Source organism: Actinia tenebrosa, unplaced genomic scaffold, assembly GCF_029948245.1.
Source record: "Actinia tenebrosa isolate PJP-AT-01 unplaced genomic scaffold, QUT_ActTen_1.0 PGA_scaffold10__47_contigs__length_13832649, whole genome shotgun sequence".
NCBI classification, from domain to species: Eukaryota; Metazoa; Cnidaria; class Anthozoa; order Actiniaria; family Actiniidae; genus Actinia; species Actinia tenebrosa.
Window position 1 is genome coordinate 3,790,683 of NW_028292570.1, and position 14,076 is coordinate 3,804,758.

The following is a 14,076-nucleotide window of genomic DNA, read 5'->3' on the forward strand; positions in this document are numbered from 1 at the left end:
AGTATAATCTAAGGAACTCAGATTTTTCTATTACTAGTTATAATACAGTTAAGCGTGGGAGGAATAGTCTAGGCTATTTTGGACCATACTTGTGGTCTAAGCTCAATACATCACTAAGGTCATCATCATCCCTTAAGGCTTTCAAAAAAGGTATTAGGAAGCTGGATTATCTGACCGAGCTGACAAATAAATTTTAGTATATTATATTTATATTATATTTATATATATAGTCATATTTCATTCCGATAATAACGTTACATTATATTCAGATAGTCATAAATTATAATTATATATATAGTCATATAGTATTTTTATTTTATTTTAATTCATTTTATTTTTTATTTATTTTATTTCATTTTATTTTATTTTATTTATTTATTTAATCATTTATTTATTTATTTATTTTTTGTCCCCCCGATTCGTAGGGCACTTGTACCCGGCTAGAAGATATAGAGACAGTAATAAATTTATTATTATTATTTTTTATTATTATTATTATTATTATTTATTATTATTAATATTATTAATATTATTATTATTATTATTATTATTTATTATTATTATTATTATTATTATTATTATTTATTATTATCATTATTATCATCATTATTATTATTATTATTATTATTATCATTGATTACTTATCGTAGTTCTCGCCGTTTCGTTGTGGAAATAAACTGAGTTAAAGACGAAATTCGTACGAGTAGTATAGGGGATGGGGGTTCTAAAACACTGACCACCCGAGGATTACCCGTCTAAAGTAACCTCCTCGATTCGTGCCGCGATTACCCGCATCCCGCCTAGATAGGCTTAAATATGTTAGTCTATATATGGAGTGCGAAGAATGTAAAAGAACTTTTAAGAGAACAGCGGATTTAAAGAAGCATTTTAAGATGAAAACAAAATGTATGAGCAGCTATAATTGTAAATGTGGTAAGTCGTTTGTGACTAAGGTAAAGTTATTTTGGCATTGTCAGGATTGTAAGTATGACTACGACGACCTGAAAAGTGCCTGGAACTAGGTTTATAATATTTCCTATTATATATGGAATCCCAAACCAACTTCAAAACGACTTCGATACCCGGTAACGGTGAGATTGACGTTAGACAGTTTTGGTCAAAGTCGAGAGGGAAGGTAAAAAGGATCCTGTCAAGAGGACTAGACGACCTAGGGGCGCTAAAAGCTAGCATAATGGTAGAAGTAGCCCTATCAAAAGATGAGATAACGACGACAGCAATGCTGCGGTCAAAGTCGTTGGTCATACTAGAGTCCACGGACTTGTCCAAGTCGCTTAGCGAAGCCTTAGAAGCAATCATGGAGACGCTTGCCAACTACACGAGAGAAGGATCTGGTTGGATAGTAGAAGAGGTCATAGGAATGGATGTTAGCATGGCCAGGTATGTACCAATACGAGGGGGAAGTTACGTGCCGCTGCCCACGTGGATAGAGAGGAAAAAAGCAATCGTAAACGTAAAGAACGAAGACAACAAATGCTTCATGTGGGCAATTCGATCCGCGCTGTACCCAGTAAAGGAGAATCCATGTCGAACAAGGTAAGTATCCAACAGACGATTTGGAGTGGGATGGTGTGGAATTCCCCATGCAATTGATAGACATACCCATATTCGAGGAGGAGAACGACTTAGCAATTAACGTTTACGGAGCTAGAGACCAAACCATAGTACCGCTAGTGTTGTCAAAGAGCAAAGGAGAGCGCATACACCTATTCTACTATGGTGGGCATTATTCGTGGGTTAAACATGTTGGCAGGTTGTTTTACAGACACACCAAGCACAAAGGTAAGAAGTACTTTTGCGATTGCTGCTTGTTATCCTTTACCAGCGTTAAAGCTCTAAAGGATCACGACGGATTTGCCGAGGAGTCGAAGAGGTCGCACAAAGAATACAGATGCCAACAGACAAAGACCTCTCATATGCAGACCACAAGAAGCAAGCCCGAGTGCCGTACGTGATTTATGCAGACTTCGAAGCGATAATTACCAAGGAAGACCAAAAGAACGGAGCAACAAAGAAGTTAGGAATGCATGAGATTTGCTCCTACGGGTACATTGTAGTGCGCTTAGACGGACAAACGGACGGACCAGTCATCTACAGAGGTAAGAATGCATCTAAGAGATTCTTAGAAGCCCTGCGGGAAGAGGAAGAAGAGATAAGGAAGCAGCTAAGACACGCAAAGAAGATGGCGTTCAACGAAGAAAACCAAGCAGCGTACGCAAAGGCTAAGAAATGCCACGTATGCCAGCAAAACCTCCTACAATACGGTCGACAAGCAAAGAAAGCGTGGGATGAGGATGGTAAGTATTTGGGAGAAGCCCACTTCAAGTGCGGCAGGTACGCCCGCAAGGGCGAGAAAGCGGGAAAGCCATCCACGCACTGCATTCATTGTTACAAAGAATTCGTGGAAGACTTCTACATGGATAAAGTGCTGAACTACTGCCACGTAACAGGCAAATACGTAGGAGCCACCCACTGGAGATGTAACACGCGCGTGGACCCCGACATGGAGATTCCCGTGTTTTTTCACAACCTCCGCGGGTATGACAGCCACCTGCTCCTACAGGGAACAGACGGGTCGGAGGTAAAGTGCATACCAAACAACAAAGAGCGTTACATGTCCGTAACCGTGGGTAAGCTAAAGTTCTTAGATTCCCAGCAGTTTATGGCGGACTCCTTAGCAAACTTGGTTAAATACGACACGGAGTTTCCCATTTCCCAACAATATGGCGCGGAAAGGAAAGGAGTGTACCCATACGAGTACATGGACTCCCGGGATCGATTCAAAGAACCCCTACCACCCAAAGAGAGATTCTACAGCACCCTAAACGAGTCCAGCATAAAGGACGAGGAGTACCAGCATGCGTTAGACGTGTGGAAGAAGCACGATTGCCAAACGATGGGGGATTACCACGACATTTACTTAAGGTCTGACGTAGTGCTGCTCGCAGATGTTTTCCAAAGCTTTCGAAAGATGGCAATGGAATACTACGGGTTGGATCCAGCAAACTTTTACACAGCTCCCGGGCTTAGTTGGAGTGCGCTGTTAAAGAAGACGAACGCGCAACTGGATCTCCTAACGGAATACGATATGTACCGGTTCATGGAAGACGGTATTCGTGGCGGCGTCTGCGGACCCAGCCGACGTTACGCCCGCGCAAACAACCCCTTAATAGAGCACGACCCGGAGAAGCCAACCACTTACATCTTCTATCTGGACGCAAACAACCTCTACGGTTGGGCAATGTCACAATACTTACCCGTACGCGACTTTGAATGGGACAAAGTGAAACCGATAGACTTCTACATGCAGGTAGGCAAAGAAGACGACAAAGGTTACGTCTTAGAAGTGGATTTGGAATACCCAGCGCACCTACACAACGCACATGACGAGTTCCCGTTAGCACCGGAGGCAATAGAGATACCCTTTACCCAGCTAAGTCCCCTACAGAAAGAAATGTGTCCCGGATACAAACCCTACAGGAAGCTAACTATGAACCTAATGGACAAAAAGAAGTACGTGGTGCATTACCGAAACCTGCAGTTTTACGTGCGACATGGAATGAGAGTAACGCACATACACCGCGTTTTGAAGTTTACGCAGGAACCCTGGGTGCGTAGTTACATTGACTTTAACACGCAAAAGCGTACCGCAGCTAAGAACGACTTCGAGAAGAATTTATTCAAGCTGATGAACAATAGCGTATTTGGTAAGACAATGGAGAACATCCGTAAGAGGGTCAGCATAAAGATAGCCAGCACCAAAGAGGAAGCCGAGGCGTACGTGTCGCAGCCGGGGTTCGTGCGCTACATCAAGATGCTAAACTTCTACGTGATTCACATGAAGAAGGCGAACCTCTTCCTGAACAAACCCGTCTACACAGGGTTTACCGTGTTAGACCTATCGAAGCTTCTAATGTACGAATTTTACTACGACAAACTGAAACCAAAGTACGGAGACCGCTGCCATCTTCTCTACACGGACACCGACTCTCTAATCCTGGAGGTGCAGACGGAAGACATTTACGAAGACTGCCTGCCTGACTTAGACGAGTACGACACCAGCGGTTACCCAAAAGAGCACTTCCTTTACTCCGCGAAAAACAAGAAAGTAATCGGTAAGATGAAAGACGAGATGTTGGGGAAGCCCATTGTGGAATACGTGGGGCTAAAACCAAAAATGTACAGCGTGCTGAAGCTGGACGGTTTAGAAAAGAAAGCTAAAGGCGTAAAAAAATACGTGGTTAAGAAGGACATAACCCACGAGTCCTACTTGAAGGTCCTGCGCACGCGTAAGGAGTAGCGTCACAAGATGAACAGCCTGCGCAGCTACGGTCATCAAATACACAACGTTACGCAAGAGAAGGTGTCCCTGTCTGCATTTGATGGTAAGAGGTGGATGTGTGACGATGGTATCCATACAATAGCATTCGGACATCACACCATAAGCAGTTTTTCTTTGACGAACCCACGCGTGGGACCATCATGAAGATAATACAAGATGGACCGACCCTTCTTAGCTATTGCACTTTGGATCTGGTAAGTTTCCAAAGACCAATTAGGATCCGAAGCTCTTTTGGATCCTCCTTCTAATTCACCTGGCTCATAGAGATATCGAACCGTGACATCGCCTATTCTCTTTTCCTGAGGGAAGACCACCCTTGAGCTTCTGACGTAGGACTTGTGTTCCACGTGTTTCTTTTTTATGGCATCCTTAGGTCTCATTCCCGCAGCCCTGGCCACCTCGTTGTTCAAAGCCGCGATGACCTGGGGGAGCCTCTGAGTCCATTCCCTGTTGCGTTTGGAGGGATCTTCCAGCTCTTTCCAATACTGGTACCCAAAGAGACGCTCGGCCAGGGTCTTATTGAATCTTTCGACGATGCTCTGACCCCTGTGGTACTCAGCTTCGGCTCTTCTAATCTTGGTGCTGTGGTCTTTCAGGGTCTTGGTAACCACGCCCATGAACTCCGTCCCCGCATCCACTTGCAGCAGCTTGGGCCATTTCAAAACGCGCTTATAAATCCTACCTAGGGCTTCTGCGACTTCCCCAGAATCCTTGCTGGTTATGGGTTCGGCGTCCTTGTATCTGCTTGCGATATCGACTACGGTCAAAGCGTATCTATAGGTCTTTCTTCTCACCTTGTCGTGCGGTAAGAAAAGCAAATCCGCCTGATGAACTTCATTGGGGGCATTTACGGTAAAGCTGGGCCTGGGAATGTATTTGGGCACGGGAAGATAGACCTGCCAGAGGGCTTGTCTTTTTAGCCAATTCTTGGCCGTTTCTTCTGATACCCCGGCCACGGCTGCAAGTTTCTTGATAGCTGACGCTCCTCTCCAATAGCCTTCGGGCCCGTAGTAAATCCTCTTAAATTTGTCCTCAGTTCGACCCATTATATGAATTCCAAAACAAGATTGATCTTTCGCCCGTTGAAGTCCACTGTCTCTCCGTCCACTCTAATGGTGATGTTTATGCTTTCTACCAATTCGCAAGGCAAGTCATAGCTCAAAGAAATGGGGGTGTATTCTACCAGGTCAAATGGATTACCCTTAGGCGGAAACTTGGACATTAGATTACTGGGTCCTTCATTAAAGTACGAGCTTACTAGGCTGCAGTAAACTTCGTAGTTAGCGGGAACTTTCCATTTCACATCATATGTATTGCCGCTATTTATCGTGGTACTAGTAAGACCCAGGAGTTCTACCAATGGACTGCCCTTTAGATTGGCACTCCCACTATTTTTCTTGAATGTCATTTCATGGGGTAATCCTGTGGTAAGAGTATATCCATGCTTTGCTAGCTCCTTAGCCAGTGTTATAGGGGTGTAATGGGAATCTGGTAAGTATTTCCTTTCGGTAGTCACGACATAGCCTTTGATCAAATTATACCAAGAATTGTACAAAGAGCAACTTATGAGCCGAACCTTATAGGCTTTAATGGGGGGATTCAAATATTTAAGTGGTAAAGTTATTCTTGTCGCTTTCCAAAAAGACGATCATTATATTCTAGGCGCCAAAGGCGCCACTGGAGGCTAAGCGAAGCTTAGACTAAATACGCCAAAGCTACGCCTCCTGCCAGCCCTGCAACTCCCACGAATACCAGCTCATTGTCTTTTTGTTTCTTAGAAGGCTGGTAGTAATTCTTAAACTGAGGCTTTCTCATCCTAAAGTCGGGATGCGCCTGCGCATAGAGCTTGAAGGCGTAGTTTGTATTTTCAAAGTTCTTGTCTGCCTGCATCTTGTCTTGGTAGTTCTTGTCCAACCAATCCCTGTAAGCTTATCTTTTTTCATTCCAAGCTGCCACGTCCCTGTCGTGTCGTGTCTCTTCCTTTCAGCAGCGCCGCTTTGATCGCCTCTGACTAACCTATCCAAATACTGACCACCGTAATTAGCTCCAGTGAATGCTAAAGCTGCGATAACTCTGCCTACAACCACGCTAGCTTTTCTTTTATGTATTGGTGGCGGTACAATCTTAGGATGTTTTGGCTCCAAGTCCGCATTGCTGTACATCCTAGAGCCTTGGTAATAAATCCCATCAGACCTTCTTTCGAACTTACTAGGGTCCGCATGTGGAAACATCTTCCTAAAGGCCCTCCAATTCCAGTAGTCCCTGTTGTCGTGATGTGGCCGCTCCTCAATATCATTCCCAAGAGCGTCATACATTAGTATATATAATGGATGTTATACCATCGGCACCTAATTTGTATCCTGATCTACCTAAGGAGGGTCCTAACGAATTAAACGCTGAAAACTTCAGGCTTAATAAAGCAAATTTAATCCTGGCTTACTTGGAAGGGCAGACAAAACACTACGAAAAAGTTAGGAAGAAATACGTTAGAGCCCGTAGCGCGCTACATAAGATTGCGATAACTTCAGGATCCATATCCGTAGTGTTAACAGGCTCCGGCGTTGCTATTTCGCTTACTGGACCCGGAGTAATCGTTGGGGTTCCTTTAGCCGGCGTTGGGGCAGCCTGTGGTATCATTTCGGCTGTTGCTACGGGCATTATGAAACAGTTGTCTAGCAAAATATCAAAACACGACACGACAATAGCTCTGTCTAGGGCTAAAGTAAATACTATTACCGACCTTGTTTCAAAGGCATTGCGTGACAGAAAGATAGACGACGTAGAATTCTCGCTTATCTTAGCCGAAGAAGACAAATACGAGAAACTAAAGACGGACATCAGGAATAAAAATACAGTCGTAAAAGATCTTTCCGAGGAATCTCGCAAAAAGATCTACCACGAAGCAAAAGAGGAGCTTCAAAGAAAGCTCGCTCAGAAAACATCTGCTTTGAAAAAAGCGTGACAGGATTTTATTTGCATATTGAACGCCGGCTGTCTGGGTCATATGCAAATTAAATATAATAATTTTCACATACGTAAGCGTCCTGTGTGTCTGGCGTTCGCTTGTGTTCTTGGACTTTGGATCTGGGGAGGCCCAGAGGTCGAGCCTCGCTCACAGCAGGTAGCTGTGAGTGAAAAAAAGCCTCCCCCTCGGGAATAGAGTTGTCGGTAATTTCAGACAAAAGATAGGGAATACCTTTGTAATATTTCCCTAGCTTTAATTTTTTCAATGTCTTCCTTAAACTTTGCGGGGTTGGCTCTTCTAAGTGGTCTATGATTTCTTCTTTACTTGCTCGTCAAGATATACCGGTCGTAAACCTTGGATGTGACTCATCCAGTCTCTAAAGTATTTTATTCTCTTGTATGGGGTCTACTTACGACCTCCGTTAGAGTAATATTGTTCCCTGGTGGCATTTGGTACGGCATTGCGAATGTTCTTACCACACTCGTAACACTGTGCTGACGTGTCATCTTCTATTTGCATTTTTTTACCACAACAAATATACTTATTTGGTTTACTAGGTACAAACTTGGGTTTCAAGCACTTTACACAAAAGTCATAAGCAAACTCTTTACATTCTTCGCACTCCATATATAGACTAACATATTTAAGCCTATCTAGGCGGGATGCGGGTAATCGCGGCACGAATCGAGGAGGTTACTTTAGACGGGTAATCCTCCAGTAGTCAGAGTTTTGGCACCCCCATCCCCTATACTAATCGTACGTGTTGTTTACTTGGTCACACTTGAAATAACTGTTTTGAAATAAATTGACTCCAAGATCGATTTAGGTAGAAAACTTATACGTCTCAACAAAACGTAATCGTTTCAAACCTTCTAGTCTGGGTTAATAATTCTTTACGCTCTTATTTTTCGGAAATAGAAATGGCGGATCATCCTCGAAACGTCACGCAAATATAAAGAAAATCGAAGGCGTAAACTGGAAGTTAAAGGTAAATGTCAATGACCGAAATAACAACCGAAAATAATAGTAGAAAAGTTCTTACTTACCAGCACAGAGACAAACTAGCTTTCCAAGTCACCAATCTAGTCTTTAGCGCTCGTCTCTTAGTAGCTTGACACCTGCACTCTATGTAGCATAGCAGCAGAATGGTTCTGACTTTTCCTCCAATAGAAAATAGACACGGCTTAAAAAACCGCTGCGCATGTGCGAAAATTCCGAAAAACAACAAGATGACGCGATGTTCTGTGCTTCAGAACACTATCTATTAAATGTCCATGGCCTTTGGAAGAAAATTGACTCATTAATCATCATGATAAACGATGCTATTTTGGGGCAACAATATTGATAGTCGTAGTAAAATCGATACAAATGAACTTTGTATTTTGTGCATTTAAATAAGGTCAGGACAACATATATAAGCTTGAGTTCATTATTTGTCATTACATAAAATATCAAATGAGCTCTTTTTTCTGAATATGCGCCATTTAAGAATTTTGGTGTTTAAGTTGCATTAAACGTGCTTTCTTAGCTTGTACGCAAATCTTCCAACGAGGTATCCGAGGCATTTGAGGGAAAAATGTTTTTACGATCACCACTCCACATAGTCTCGCCACAGCCGCTTTCAGTGTCGTCACGCAACGCTTTCTCCAATCTCGCGTGACGACACTGAAAGCGGCTGTGGGGGAGCGACTACACTTCACAACAATATGCCCGTTCAGACCTTTCAAAAGTGACAAGATTCACTATATTTAGATCAGGTTTATGATACAAATTTAATTATTCCAAAAAAAAATGTTTTCAGCAGTAACAAGTTGTTATCATATTGCCTCCTAATAATATTTTCTACCATATTTTGCTTAGAATATAAGTGAGACCGAAGAACTTTAAGAGGGGATGTCAGCAAAAATCGAACAATTTTGAAATTTTGTGGCAACGGTCGAAAAATCGATTTCGCTCATATTCTAACCTTAGGTAGACCTTATTCTAACTAGAACCACTATGTAGTTTGTTTTTTAAAATATCGCTTATTTTACGAGAAAAACGAGAAAATTGATTTTTGCGGATTTCAGCCTTTTGAGGGCGGAAAGAAATCGACTACTTCAGAGCCTTCGCGTCGCAAAGAAAAGTAATTCAGACATATAAAACCATTATAATCTTATCAATTGGTATCTAAACTTGTTTTAGGAAAATGTTCAGCTATCTCAGTTTCCTTTTTCAAGACGAAAAATTTTTTTTTTTGACCCATACATTTTACAATACCAAGAGTATAGAAAGTTTAAAAAAATATTTTGGTATGTGCTATATAAAATAATGGGCTAAAATTTGGGCTAGTTAAAGTTAAGATGCTATATAATCTTATTCCACTGAAATTTGGTTGGGTAAATTATTTATCGCGTAAATAAAAAGCTTGAAATTCTTAAAAAATTCAGCGATTTCTCTGTCGGCAAAGATCAGTCGATTTCAATAGTTCTGCACAAACAACGCAATAAATCCGAGTTTGTTCGTTTTTCGAGCAATAATCTAAAGCAAAAATACTTTAAAAGGCCTAAGTTATTATTTTTAAGATAACGAAGAATCTTTTGAGGCTCAGATTCAAACACGCTTTGCTATTCGCGACTGAGAAGTGGACTGAGTATTGTAAGCAAACTTGAATAACTAACAAAGTGTCTAACGATTACAGTAGGGATTGCTCACCATATTTTCGGATTACTTCAGACTATTCTGCTTTAACCGTTGAATATTATTTATAGTTAGGTGAAGAATAAGTAGTCGTTCTATTTTTCTTGCTCCTACCATGATAAATTGGGAAAGGACGGTAATCTGAGATGTAAACATGTAATCCACAATGCATGCCGCTTAAAACAATACACGTCACCAGTGACACCAAACTGACAGTGACATCTGATTATAAGATATCGTCGTGTGTTTCATATTTTTGAGATGGATTTCCTAGGTAACTGAGGATAAACTAACAAACTTTACCTTCAAGAGAGACAGACTGTCTGACACTTCAAACGTGCTAATTAGCGAACGTTTCAAAATAAACGTGGAAATCGCTGTATTTTCCATAAGAGATGTTCAGGTTCTCGCACTGCAAATACAGGTGTTGACTAATTCTTGCAGGAGATGTAAGTATGGCTTCTTGCGTCTTGTCTTAATGTGAGACGTCTCAAGCTCGAAGGAGGCACAGATTTCCTGAAGCATTTGGATTGAAAAAGATGATAGCTTGGATTTGGATGCCATTTCGCAGATATTGTAATGATCAAACATGATTGGATGTTGTGCAGAAACCAGTTCCATTACTTCATTCATTACATGAAACAATTCTTTTTCTTTGTTTTCCTCATTTTTCTTCATTTCATCGTTGTCTTCGTCATCAGCTGAGCCTAGCTTCTTTTTTCTTGCCAAACGCGAGAAAAAGCCTGCAATTTGTTGCGACGTAAGATATTCATTCTTATTGAACATACTTGAGCCATCTTTGTTTTTGGCCCTTCTCATGGTCTGGGCCACAGCTGCAGGATTGGCCTTCCTTCCAGTTGATTCTCCGTTTTCAAAAATATCGGTTAGATAGTTTTTCTGTGCTTCATTAAATCTTTTTCGTTTTGCTGCTGATTTTAGTGCCCATCCTTTAGGAAGCACTTGATCATGATCTAGATTGACGGTAGTGTCCCCATCTATCTGAGGAACGTCAGTAGCACCATGCTCTAGCTTTGTAGCGTACATAATCATAGCTCTGTCATACAGAGTTTCATGCTCAAGAACATATTTGTGGCTTCCATAATCAATATGCTTTTCGAGAGAAGAATATCTCTGAAAAGACATAATACAGCCTTCTTCGGGGCAAAAGAATAACGCATTTTCGTCATCTCGACCAATTTTCGCGCCCTCACTATCTTCGTCTTGGTTATCTTCTGTTAAGTTGACATCATCATCATTATCATCATCGTCATCATCACTATCTTCGTCTTGGTTATCTTCTGTTAAGTTGACATCATCATCATTATCATCATCGTCATCATCATCGTCATCATCATCATTATCCTTAACTTTTTTTACCTTCTGCAGTGACTCAGCTTTAAGAGCGGGTTTTTTTGTCGGCATTTTTCTTGCTTTGATGGAAAGAAAGGTAACCTTTGATACTTCATAATCTGGAATCTTGTTGAGCTTTGGCAATTTGTTGGGCAGGTTAAAGCTACTCCAAGGCATAAATTTGCCAGCACCAATTTCATAAGCCCTCCAAACTGTAATTCCTTCATTGCTGTAAGCGATGTTGTTAATAAAGCTCACACCTTCCCATTTTTCTGATAAGTCTGGAGAAGCTTGAGCGCCGCACAGTGTTACTCTTACCCCAGGGATTCCTCCAAATGACTCCATAGCACACTTCATTTGTTGAGCAGTATCTATATCATGTCCTGAGTTTAAATACTTCTTCATATGATTCTTGATAGTTGCAGCCTTTCTATCGCGTGCGCCTTTGCCGCCCTGCGGGTCTGAGAAATCAATGCGCACTAGATTAAAGTCATTTTGTGATGCAACCTGATAAATGCCAAGGATTGTCGATGCAGAATGATAACATCCGGCATTATCTTGTCTGAGGTAAAGAGAGGTAATGTCAGAAGTGATGCTCTTAAGTTGCTGTAGAACGTCGTCAAAAATAGCCAGAACAGCAGGACTGTCCTGAATGCAGCTTTCAAATATATGTACAAACGTCAACATTTTCATTTCTCCTTCATCTGTTTTGGTCATGGCAACAGTTATGTGCCAGGGGATCCCGCGCTTACCAAACCAGTCTTGCTGGCTTTCTCGGAACTTTCTTGGCAAAAACTTCATTGCCCAGTCGGAAACTAAAAGCACTGCCTCCTTTCTTAAATCTTTAATAATTTCTTGCCTTGCTTGATCTTGATTAATTGATCGTAAAAGATGGGACTTCCAGGCCTCGATGTTCTGCGCGGACTGGGAGATCAAGAACTCCATTTCTCCTTTATCTTCCAAGGTGCATCTAGTGCTTTCTACTACGCATTTTATTTCTTTCAGAGTTACAGGAAATAAGTTACATCTATCGCATTTCAGGTCATGCTCGTGGTCACAGTCAACCATGTGGTCATCTTCACTTGGATAACTTAGGGCGTGCGTTCTGCAATGATCTGCAACTTTTGAGCTTTTGGTAACGTGAACCTTCAACAAAACATTATAACGATATTATGCATGTATTTCATGATGCTCATTGGTTTGGAGCTTGGGATTTTACTGCAGCGTGCGCTTTCAATAATGAATTGTTGCAGAATAACTGAAAGTGAACATTTAGTTTACCTTATAGTCGCCTTTGAAGTAACGCTTTGCTAGTTTGAGATTCTGCTTTATTTCCTTCGCCCAAGTAAGCCCATTCCCGTAAGTGTCTCCAAGCTTTTCAACCAACTCTTCAAGATCATCAAAGGCTTTTGCTCCAAATGCTGAAAAGTTGTCTAAGCCCTGTAAAGATTTGCGTATTGAAGCTGAACATACGCTGAGAACTCTGCATAACGAACTACGACTCATTGGTTTGAAACCTGTCTCTTGACAATAGCTTTGGTACTGACAAATAATTTGCTCAGGTATCAAAGATCGTATAACATTTGGGATCCTGATTTCTGTTTGTGACGATAACTTAAGCGTTTTCTCGCCAAATGGCAAATCTTGTACAATATGTGAGCTGGTAATGAATATAATGAAGTGCTCAAGCTTTTCTGGTTGAACGTACATTCGCGTGTTCTTAGTGGAAGGTAAAACTGCCCCTCTGCCGTGGAGTAAAAGGTGGTGTCTTGCAAGATTGAAGCGATATCTTGTCAAACTAGGTATCCACCTCGAAGCTCTTTAAAACTCAATTTGTCCGCCATGATGGATTATATCTGTCTGCGGGTGCTCCAAGAACTGCTGTTATTGTAGCATTCAGATAAAGCCTCCATAAGGGAGTTATCAACACTACATTTATTAGACTTCGTTTCTTTCAATGCAGAAAATAGCATTTCAGAATCTTCAGGAGCAATCTCCTTCAGGCATGCATCTACAACCTGTTGCGTTTTCTGGATATGAAAATGCTTTGTGCGCTCTGATGTTTGTTCCCATGGCAACGAAAGAGAATGACGAATAGGGCTAATGTCCCGTGAACAAAGGAAGGCATTCAATTTTTCTTTTGGGGAAGGAACAACCTCCGTTTCTTCCACAGTGACGGATAAGTAAGAAGATTCGCTTGGTTGATACAGACTTGTAGGCGTGGAGAACTTTAAACGTCACCTCCTCCTTTTCGTCCTAAAATTATTTAACAGAAAAAATAATTATAAAAAATATAAGAAAATGAACGCACTTCTAATTCTGATTTCATTTATCGGTAGAATACGTAAATTCCCGACCCACAAAATCATGTAAAATACGCATTAACGTTTCGTTGATTTTCAGAGTTTCCCACTTCCTCTCCCTTCCCTTCCCATTTCCCGCTCCACACTTTTTCATATTATACCAATCCGCCGCCACTCGCGCCGCCTTTACTAATTTAATCTGATTAGCAAACCGACTAACAAATCAACAAATAAAATAACCAAGGGTTTTGAAAACAGCACTAACGCACAAAAATCATTTATTTTAGTAATAAAAGCATTCCTTCAGTTTTCAAGGAGAAAAGATATTTACCAGCGACAAATTACTTATTTGCTCAACAATCCTCTGTTCATCCAGTTCCTGTTTTTGGGAGGCGCTGGTGGTGACCGGAGTCTGTGGA

General features: G+C 41.4%; 1 protein-coding gene across 2 annotated transcripts in view; it reads right to left on the reverse strand.

Moving 5' to 3' along the window:
• LOC116305417 (uncharacterized) overlaps positions 1-10,248 on the reverse strand; it is a 40,018-nt gene extending 29,770 nt beyond the window's left edge. The window contains exons 1-2 of one of the 2 annotated variants that reach the window (XR_016119133.1): positions 10,020-10,248; positions 8,372-8,486 (exon numbers count right to left, since the gene is read on the reverse strand). The gene's annotated coding sequence lies outside the window, so the exon portion shown is untranslated. The remainder of the gene's footprint in view (positions 1-8,371; positions 8,487-10,019) is intronic. The other variant, XM_089026540.1, reaches the window with a different exon arrangement.
• Between the last annotated feature and the right edge of the window lie 3,828 nt (positions 10,249-14,076).